This window comes from Drosophila albomicans, unplaced genomic scaffold, assembly GCF_009650485.2.
Source record: "Drosophila albomicans strain 15112-1751.03 unplaced genomic scaffold, ASM965048v2 ctg28_pilon, whole genome shotgun sequence".
NCBI lineage: Eukaryota > Metazoa > Arthropoda > Insecta > Diptera > Drosophilidae > Drosophila > Drosophila albomicans.
The window spans coordinates 250,648-262,063 of NW_026263665.1; the positions used below are offsets into that span (position 1 = coordinate 250,648).

Below are 11,416 nucleotides of genomic sequence, written 5' to 3' on the forward strand. Positions count from 1 at the left end.
TATCTAATGTAGTTTTTGGTATTTTGACTGTACTTATTTCATGCCTTCTAGACCTAAATATTTGAATAGTTTAAAGTAGTAGTGTCCCTCAAACAACATGCCTTTACCCCTTTTTTTATGCATATTTCGTCAGAGTTTCTGTTGTAAAAAAGGCTTCCTACATTCAATTCAATTAAATAATCAGGCGAGTGGTTGTTTTATGTTTAAATTAATTCTTGTTATATTTCTTCACTTGTACAACTTGTCCGTTCTATGTCAAAACAAGTAAGAAAGCTACAGTCGAGTGTACTCGACTGTGAGATACCCGCTACCCATTTTGAATAAAAGAAATATATTTTGCGGTATTTTCTCAAAATATACCAAATATACTGCAAAAATACAAAAAAATATACTAAATGGTATATTTGGTATATCGACATAGTACCGTATTCAAAATATACCATAGACGGCACAATATACCAGATTGCCGGCCAAAGCAACTAAGACCCCTAGTAAGTAGGCGTTTTTGCCCATACAAAAGTATTTCTTTAATAACTTCGACAATTTTTATCTGATCGCAACCAAATTTCCAGGAATAATAACTACTGTAGTAATTATTGTATATACCAAAATTCGCCTTAGCTTTAAAATTACGCTTGTTATTCGATTTTTTTGATTTGCGGGGGCGGAAGTGGGCGTGGCAAAAATTTGAAACAAACTTGATCTGCGTGCAAACATAACAAATGCTGTCGAAAAAAAATTATAGCTCTATCTCTTATAGTCTCTGAGATCCAGTGTTTCATACGGACAGACGGACAGACACACAGACGGACAGACGGACATGGTTATATCGTCTCGGCTGTTGACGCTGATCAAGAATATATATACTTTATAGGGTCGGAGATGCCTCCTTCTACCCTATGGGTAGCTTTCTTGATTTTTTATTGTCTGGAATGATTACCTTAAAAGTATGCAATATTTCGTTCTTCAATTACAAATTTGTATGGCATAATTGCAGGTTTGTTTACATAAATAAAAACGTAAACAGTAAATTTTACTTATTTACCTGTTGCAATTCTCAAGTGGTTCTAGTTTTGGTTTGCTTGGAGCCTCTCTAGTGGTTGTCACTGACACGAGATTGTGTGTGGTTTAAAAAATATTATTACTGATTAAATTAGTTGTCTATAATTAAGCAGCGAGATAACGTTAATAGTTGAATGACTTAAGAGTGCAATCTTAAAGCTAACTAACTGTATTTTAAATGTAATTGTAAGGCAATGATGTCGTTTAAAATAAGGATTGCATTCAATGGAAAGAAAATATTAATATTCAAAATTTAAATCTCATGTGCTGGAACGTGGCACAATTGTTCCTCCTCCCTCTGCAGTATGCTTATCTTTAGTTTAAGTTCTTTGACTCGCAATCGATGCACCTCGCGCATATATTCGAGCTCCTCCTTCGCCTTGCTCACCTCAATCTTCTTGGCGGAACTTGATGGTAGCTTGTTAGCTGGACGGAATGGTAGATCATTATGTTCATCGTGGATTGAATAAGGGTAATCTAGATCAACCTCTTGAATATTCCCATACTCACTATTTTCAGGAATATTTTCTAGATTAAATCTATTAACCTGATTCGTGTTTAGCCATTTGAACTCACCGTAAGGAGTGGGTCAGACATAGCCCAACCATACAAATTGTTTGCATCCACATACATTAAAAGTTCCGATTCTTTATTAGGATAGAAATCTTTTAGGTATTTGTGGTTTGCTTTTGTATGCCTACATTCCACCAACCCACCCGGAATTCCATTATTAAAATATATAAGTCAGTGAGTAGCTCGAGTTCGATCTCTGTGGTTTTTAGTATAGCATCCCACGACAAATGTGGTGTAGTGTAATAATGGTCGTGGTTAAGATTGTAAATTGAATAACAAAATGCTCTAAAATTTTGGAAAACGTCTGTTAACAATAAAACATCAGTTTTCAAATACAATTATAAGTATTCCTTCAATGATCGACAATTGAAATGCTACCATACTTGGATGGCATCAGCGTAATCCTCTTCTGAACATTCTGACTCTGTTGAATTACTATAGAACTTAGACCTTGGTGGGAGAGAAGTTCTTCTAGTTTTTCAACACAATCTAAATATTCGTAGGGGAAAACATTTTTCTTGCGAAGTAGTTCAAAATCTGAGTTGTTTGTGTACTGTGATTTCAACACATTGAAATTGTCCTCACTCAAATTCCCCGCGAGTGTGTCTAGAGTAGAGGGCATGAATCTGATAGTATCCAAAGAGGGAGATATTTAGAAATTGATATATATAATTCCTTATATAAAGGAATAAATTTTATTTTCCCCTCAATTTCTCCAATTTCTTTTACAAACAAATGAGAATGATATTTGGAGAAATTGTGAAAGAATACGGGGATAAAATCACCCGTCTTGTATTTAAGGTTACAAGAATTATGGGCTGCACCTCTATATCTACCTGTAAGAACAGTGATCTTTCACTGTATCATTATTTAAAATACTCTTACATATGTGACCAATGGTCGCTTTCCTCAAATTATCCAACTCATTGTGATTCATGTGCATTGGAACCACTCTCTTCATGTGGTTCTCATACAAATCGGAAAAGTCTGACGTTAAATTTTTAACAAAAGTGCGAGCGACATCACCTCCTGTCTTCGAAACAAACTTATCTAAGCCTGAGTCAAATGCACACTTTATGTATTATGCAAATACTACTGGCACATGCTTATTAACAATTTTTGTGTTTTCACTTACATCTAAATTTACTGGTTCCAGTATGCATTCAAAGTCTGCATACACGACGAATACAACCTCGGGCTGACGGTGATGGTTTTTAAAGAAATCTTCTCATCCTTCCTTGGTCCCTCGGTAACCACCCGACTACATCTTGAGCTGCCCTCTCCTCACTCGTTGAGTATTGTAAGCATTGATTACAGAACCATCGCTTAACTCGCTGTTTAATATAACTGTAAGGTGATTGTAATATTTACAAATTTATTGAATGTACTTACGATTAAATATTTTTATTTCACACATAGTGTCTATGAATACCCGCAGTTGGTCCGTCGACGAATAGTAAATTAATGTGGATTCTCATTTCCACTCCATCGCAGTAAAGCGGTCCAATTATTTTATCCTATTCCTCATCATACCCGAAAGCTTTTAAACTCATGTGAGGATGTTGAGTGAACTCTTTTATTTTACGAATTTCCATCGGGAATGTTAATCCATTGAAGTCAATCTTTATGTTGTTCACCTCAAATATTGGGGTCGTGATCTCAACACCATAACAATTGCAATGGTATGATCTATTTATTGGTTTGAGAGCTGATATAATTGCCCACTTAAAACAGAAGGCATCTTTGTTATGTACATTAACAACTGCCCTTCTATTTTATAATTTAAGCGGAAGCTCAAAATGATTAGAACTTTTTGTCAGATCACATTTATAAACATTAAGCTCCAGCCTAATGATTCGTGTCAAGGTCCATCCGCTGTCCTTTTTCTGAAACTCACTCACATTTGTGTCTATCACATTTTTATGTAATTCAAAGAGGTGGAGGAAGTTCGATCCAGTCGTAACCAGAGACATTGTGCTCAGCAAACAACTAAAAATTGCATTTTGATGCTAGGTGGGTAGTCATCACGCTTTCCAAGTGAGGGATGAGTGCTAATCCAGCCTCATTTAGGAATTCAATAGGCATTCTAATATCCGCTCCGTCGTTCTCAAACATATATTGGAGAATATGTCCCTTGTATCCATTCACAATCTGCTTGATTCTTCCATCCACCGGTTGGATAGAGTTGTATTTATGGTTCTCGGTGTGGGCGTGGAAATGCCATTGCATACCTACAGGTAGGTAATGCTGGCAAGAATAGCAATACTCCCCATTGATGGTGTTGGTGGTCTTGTTGAAGTTGTTGGTGTTCTCGGGATTCATTGTTGATGTTTTTTTTTTTTTTGTTGGTTGAATGTAATAAAGTTTATTTTGCTTGTAGTATTGGTTTTTGCAGTATTTGTTTGTTTATTGTAAAATTGATTTTTACAATGTTGTTTAATAATGATTATTGAATTATACAATTTGTTTAAACAAATTTGATTTCGATATTGATGTTGATATTGTTAATAATCAAATCAAAGTTATTAACAATTATAATTTGTTTTCGACGAGGGTACAGCGCTGCGCCTCTGATTGTCAATGTACGCTACGTTCGTTAATGATAGGAGCGTAACACGTTTTCGTAGCACGAGTTCATCTCTCGTTTTTGACCACGATCTACGAATCGTATTTCGACCCCGACTCCGAAGGATCGATAATGGATTTGTGTGACGAATCGCCCCCGATCCCGATCTTTTCATCGCCCCGTCTCGGGACACGTACGATTCGTCACACAAATCCCACACTTGACATTTCCACAGGTGACCCTATTAAATTGCATCTTTATTACCCCACACTTGACATTTCCACAGGTGACCCCAATTAAATTGCATTTTTATTACCCCACACTGACATTATAGGGTCGGAGATGCCTCCTTCTACCTGTTACATACATTTCCTGCCGGCACAAAGTTATAATACCCTTCTACCCTATGGGTAGCTTTCTTGATTTTTTATTGTCTTGAATGATTAGCTTAAAAGTATGCAATATTTCGTTCTCCAATAACAAATTTGTATGTCATAATTGCAGGTTTGTTTACATAAAGAAAAAAAAAAATAGTTGCGTAAACAGTAAATTTTACTTATTTACCTGTTGCAATTCTCAAGTGGTTCTAGTTTTGGTTTGCTTGGAGCCTCTCTAGTGGTTCTCACTGACACGAGATTGTGTGTGGTTTCAAAAATAAAATTACTGATTAAATTAGTTGTCTATAATTAAGCAGCGAGATAACGTTAATAGTTGAATGACTTAAGAGTACAATTTTAACGCTAACTAACTGTATTTTAAATGTAATTGTAAGGCAATGATGTCGTTTAAAATAAGGATTGCATTCAATGGAAAGAGAATATTAATATTCAAAATTACATCTCATGTGCTGGAACGTGGCACAATTGTTCCTCCTCCCTCTGCAGTATGCTTATCTTTAGTTAGAGCTCTTTGACTCGTAATCGATGCACCTCGCGCATATATTCGAGCTCCTCCTTCGCCTTGCTCACCTCAATCTTCTTGGCGTCCCAGCAACGGAACTCCGCCTTCTTCATCCTGCAGTAATTTATGCGCTTCTCATAGTTATTACCGCCCCCGCCGCCGCCCGTCGTCACACCTCCTTCCCCACCTCCAACACCCGTCTCCGCGCTGTGGGCAGGGCGCTGTATGTAAACTGCAGTGCAACGCTGGTCTGGGTTCTCTAAAACCGAAGACAGCTGGATTAAATTTTTTTATTATTCGCATAAGAATGAAATTTTGTAATAATAATATAAGATTGCAAACAATTCTGTATTTTTTATTTGTTTTATTTTATTTCCGCTAAGTTATTTACACACTCAGTCATTTTTTACCATGCAACTCATCCTTAAAGAAACCCAATCGTTTCTTATTACATATCTTAAAATTATACAACTCGGCCAATTCATCTGAATATTCGGACGTGTCAAACATCCACATCATTCCGAATATCTTCATAAAACTCATTCACTTTTTATACTGTAACTTAAATTTATCCGTATCCATATTAATTTAATGAGTGCTTTCCCAAACTTAGGTTTCATGTAGTCATAATGGAAGTCATACATTTTGTATTTTGACAAGTCCAGCACTACAACTCAATTACAAATAAATTGGTTTATAATTTTGTTGTGTAACCTCTTCATTTGAATTATTTCACTGTACTTTTTGTTATTTTCACTATACTTATTTCATGCCTTCTAGACCTAAATTGATTGCATACTACCACGTTTTTGCTTTCAAGCTGTATACAAAGTATTTGAATAGCTTAAAAATGTATATGTCCCTCTTACAGCATCGCCTTGCTCACCTCAATCTTCTTGGCGGAACTTGATGGTAGCTTGTTAGCTGGACGGAATGGTAGATCATTATGTTCATCGTGGATTGAATAAGGGTAATCTAGATCAACCTCTTGAATATTCCCATACTCACTATTTTCAGGAATATTTTCTAGATTAAATCTATTAACCTGATTCGTGTTTAGCCACCGTAAGGTAGTGGGTCAGACATAGCCCAACCATACAAATTGTTTGCATCCACATACATTAAAAGTTCCGATTCTTTATTAGGATAGAAATCTTTTAGGTATTTGTGGTTTGCTTTTGTATGCCTACATTCCACCAACCCACCCGGAATTCCATTATTAAAATATATAATCATATCAATGTCAGTGAGTAACTCGAGTTCAATCTCTGTGGTTTTTAGTATAGCATCCCACGACAATCGTGATGTAGTGTAATAATGGTCGTGGTTAAGATTGTAAATTGAATAACAAAATGCTCTAAAATTTTGGAAAACGTCTGTTAACAATAAAACATCAGTTTTCAAATACAATTATAAGTATTCCTTCAATGATCGACAATTGAAATGATACCATACTTGGATGGCATCAGCGTAATCCTCTTCTGAACATTCTGACTCTGTTGAATTACTTTAGAACTTAGACCTTGGTGGGAGAGAAGTTCTTCTAGTTTTTCAACACAATCTAAATATTCGTAGGGGAAAACATTTTTCTTGCGAAGTAGTTCAAAATCTGAGTTGTTTGTGTACTGTGATTTCAACACATTGAAATTGTCCTCACTCAAATTCCCCGCGAGTGTGTCTAGAGTAGAGGGCATGAATCTGATAGTATCCAAAGAGGAAGAGATATTTAGAAATTGATATATATATAATTCCTTATATAAAGGAATAAATTTTATTTCCCCTCAATTTCTCCAATTTCTTTTACAAACAAATGAGAATGATATTTGGAGAAATTGTGAAAGAATACGGGGATAAAATCACCCGTCTTGTATTTATGGTTACAAGAATTATGGGCTGCACCTCTATATCTACCTGTAAGAACAGTGATCTTTCACTGTATCATTATTTAAAATACTCTTACATATGTGACCAATGGTCGCTTTCCTCAAATTATCCAACTCATTGTGATTCATGTGCATTGGAACCACTCTCTTCATGTGGTTCTCATACAAATCGAAAAGTCTGACGTTAAATTTTTAACAAAAGTGCGAGCGACATCACCTCCTGTCTTCGAAACAAACTTATCTAAGCCTGAGTCAAATGCACACTTTATGTATTATGCAAATACTACTGGCACATGCTTATTAACAATTTTTGTGTTTTCACTTACATCTAAATTTACTGGTTCCAGTATGCATTCAAAGTCTGCATACACGACGAATACAACCTCGGGCTGACGGTGATGGTTTTTAAAGAAATCTTCTCATCCTTCCTTGGTCCCTCGGTAACCACCCGACTACATCTTGAGCTGCCCTCTCCTCACTCGTTGAGTATTGTAAGCATTGATTACAGAACCATCGCTCACTCGCTGTTTAATATAACTGTAAGGTGATTGTAATATTTACAAATTTATTGAATGTACTTACGATTAAATATTTTTATTTCACACATAGTGTCTATGAATACCCGCAGTTGGTCCGTCGACGAATAGTAAATTAATGTGGATTCTCATTTCCACTCCATCGCAGTAAAGCGGTCCAATTATTTTATCCTATTCCTCATCATACCCGAAAATATTTAAACTCATGTGAGGATGTTGAGTGAACTCTTTTATTTTACGAATTTCCATCGGGAATGTTAATCCATTTAAGTCAATCTTTATGTTGTTCACCTCAAATATTGGGGTCGTGATCTCAACACCATAACAATTGCAATGGTATGATCTATTTATTGGTTTGAGAGCTGATATAATTGCCCACTTAAAACAGAAGGCATCTTTGTTATGTACATTAACAACTGCCCTTCTATTTTATAATTTAAGCGGAAGCTCAAAATGATTAGAACTTTTTGTCAGATCACATTTATAAACATTAAGCTCCAGCCTAATGATTCGTGTCAAGGTCCATCCGCTGTCCTTTTTCTGAAACTCACTCACATTTGTGTCTATCACATTTTTATGTGATTCAAAGAGGTGGAGGAAGTTCGATCCAGTCGTAACCATTGTACATTGTGCTCAGCAAACAACTAAAGTGCATTTTGATGCTAGGTGGGTAGTCATCACGCTTTCCAAGTGAGGGATGAGTGCTAATCCAGCTTCATTTAGGAATTCAATAGGCATTCTAATATCCGCTCCGTCGTTCTCAAACATATATTGGAGAATATGTCCCTTGTATCCATTCACAATCTGCTTGATTCTTCCATCCACCGGTTGGATAGAGTTGTATTATGGTTCTCGGTGTGGGCGTGGAAATGCCATTGCATACCTACAGGTATGTATTCACTTAACAATTTTTAAATATTGTTAACTTTGGAGAACCGCGGAGCCGATGTGTATGTTTCAGTCACAAACTAGAAGTGATTTTAAGGACTTTAGGTTTTAGGATGAAGACCGAGGAAAATTGAATATTGGACGATTGTCGGTGAGTATTCATGGTGTGCTGCCCTCATTGCACTTCGTTACCGACCTTTTTCACACATTCGTCACGTCTTGGTTATAACATTCGTCTTTTTTTTCATATTTTATATTTATTCTTCAAGTGTAGGGAGTAGACATTTGTATACAAAACTAGTTGTTTTTTTGGTGGTGATATGGTTGATGATTTTTGAAGGCGTCTTGGAAATGGTGTTGTGCTCTCGTCTGCATTCCATCACGTTCCCATCCTTTTTATACCCGCTACCCATAGGGTAGAAGGGTATTATAACTTTGTGCCGGAAGGAAATGTATGTAACAGGAAGAACGAGGCATCTCCGACCTATAAAGTATATATATTCTTGATAAGCGTCAACAGCCTAGACAATCTAGCCATGTCCGTCTTTCCGTCCGTCCGTATGAAAGACTCTATCTCAGAGACTATAAGAGATAGAGCTATAATTTTCGACAGCATTTGTTATGTTTGCACGCAGATCAAGATTGTTTCAAATTTTTGCCACGCCCACTTCCGCCCCCGAAAATCAAAAAATTTGAATAACAAGCGTAATTTTAAAGCGAGTTGCGAATTTTAGTATATACAATAATTACTGTAGTAGTTATGTATTCCTGAAAATTTGGTTGCGATCAGATAAAAATTGTCGAAGTTATTGAAGAAATACTTTTGTATGACAAAAACGCCTACTTACTATGGGTCTGAGTTGCTTTGTGTGACAATCTGATATTTTGTTCCGTCTATGGTATATTTTAAATGCGGTACTATATTTTTAGTATTTTTGCAGTATATTCGGTATATTTTGAGAAAAATACTGCAAAATATATTTATTTTATTCAAAATGGGTAGCGGGTATCTCACAGTCGAGTACACTCGACTGTAGCTTTCTTACTTGTTTAACGTTCATCACATGATCTATCCTCCGCACCGATTTCGAATACATTCGAATTGATGAGATAAGTGATCGTGGCGCCTTCGATCGTTTTACATGTAGCGTTGAGCTTCCGAACATATTTCATCATGTGCATGTGGCGTTGCCCCACGAACTACGTTTTCAAGGTGGGTGTTCGCGCCTTCGATCGTTTTTGGGTACAGCGCTTCGCCTCTGATTGTCAATGTACGCTACGTTCGTTAATGATAGGAGCGCAACACGTTTTCGTAGCACGTGTTCGTCTCTCGTTTTTGACCACGATATACGAATCGTATTTCGACTGCGACCCCGACCCCGTCTCAGATCACACAACCTCGACCCCGACTCCGAAGGATCGATAATGGATTTGTGTGACGAATCGCCCCCGATCCCGATCTTTTCATCGCCCCGTCTCGGGACACGTACGATTCGTCACACAAATCCCACACTTGACATTTCCACAGGTGACCCTAATTAAATTTCATCTTTATTACTCTACACTTGACATTAATGACAGGTGACCCCAATTAAATTGCATTTTTATTACCCCACACTTGACATTAATGACAGGTGACCCCAATTAACACTTCCTTGCTTATAGCTCTATCTTATATAGTCTATGAGATCTAGGTGCTCATACGGACAGACCGACATGGGTAGATTGTCTCGGCTATTGATGCTGATCAAGAATATATATACTTTATAGGGTCGGAGATGCCTCCTTCTACCTGTTACATACATTTCCTGCCGGCACAAAGTTATAATACCCTTCTACCCTATGGGTAGCTTTCTTGATTTTTATTGTCTTGAATGATTAGCTTAAAAGTATGCAATATTTCGTTCTCCAATTACAAATTTGTATGGCATAATTGCAGGTTTGTTTGCATAAATAAAAACGTAAACAGTAAATTTTACTTATTTACCTGTTGCAATTCTCAAGTGGTTCTAGTTTTGGTTTGCTTGGAGCCTCTCTAGTGGTTGTCACTGACACGAGATTGTGTGTGGTTTAAAAAATAAAATTACTGATTAAATTAGTTGTCTATAATTAAGCAGCGAGATAACGTTAATAGTTGAATGACTTAAGAGTACAATCTTAACGCTAACTAACTGTATTTTAAATGTAATTGTAAGGCAATGATGTCGTTTAAAATAAGGATTGCATTCAATGGAAAGAAAATATTAATATTCAAAATTTAAATCTCATGTGCTGGAACGTGGCACAATTGTTCCTCCTCCCTCTGCAGTATGCTTATCTTTAGTTTAAGTTCTTTGACTCGCAATCGATGCACCTCGCGCATATATTCGAGCTCCTCCTTCGCCTTACTCACTTCAATCTTCTTGGCGTCCCAGCAACGGAACTCCGCTTTCTTCATCCTGCAGTAATTTATGCGATTCTCATAGTTATTACCGCCACCGTCGCCGCCCGTCGTCACACCTCCTTCCCCACCTCCAACACCCGTCTCCGTGACCGTTCTCGCGCTGTGGGCAGGGCGCTGTATCTAAACTGCAGTGCGCGCTGGTTGAGTTCCCCAAAACCGAAGACAGCTGGATTCATAAGAATGAAATTTTGTAATAATAATATAAGATTGAAAACAATTTTGTGTTTTTTATTTTTTTTTATTTTATTTCAAGTTATTTAACATTTTTTAATTTTTTTTTTATTTTTCTTAAATTTCTAATATGTACACTTAATTTTAAACATTTCTTTATTTTAATTATACATTTTTATTTTAAATAAAGTATTGTTTTATTATTCTAAACATCTATATAGTTTGCTCTTTTTCAGCCCATCCATTATAAATGTCGATCGCACTTTCATTATTCTCTAACTTTCTTTTCAGCTTATTTATTTTATTCACACTAGTTTGAGTACTGAGCGAGTTCTCTAGCTCATTCATTTGGCTGCGCCAAACTCTTGACTGTGCTTCTAGAATTGATATGGAA

General features: G+C 36.5%; 1 long non-coding RNA gene across 1 annotated transcript; it reads right to left on the reverse strand.

The window, feature by feature from the left end:
• Positions 1-1,339: 1,339 nt before the first annotated feature.
• LOC127566338 (uncharacterized) lies at positions 1,340-11,126 on the reverse strand. The gene is made up of 3 exons (XR_007955636.1): positions 10,908-11,126; positions 5,131-5,276; positions 1,340-1,411 (listed from the first exon to the last, which is right to left on the reverse strand). It is a non-coding gene; the product is annotated as an uncharacterized LOC127566338 (long non-coding RNA).
• Positions 11,127-11,416: the final 290 nt, after the last annotated feature.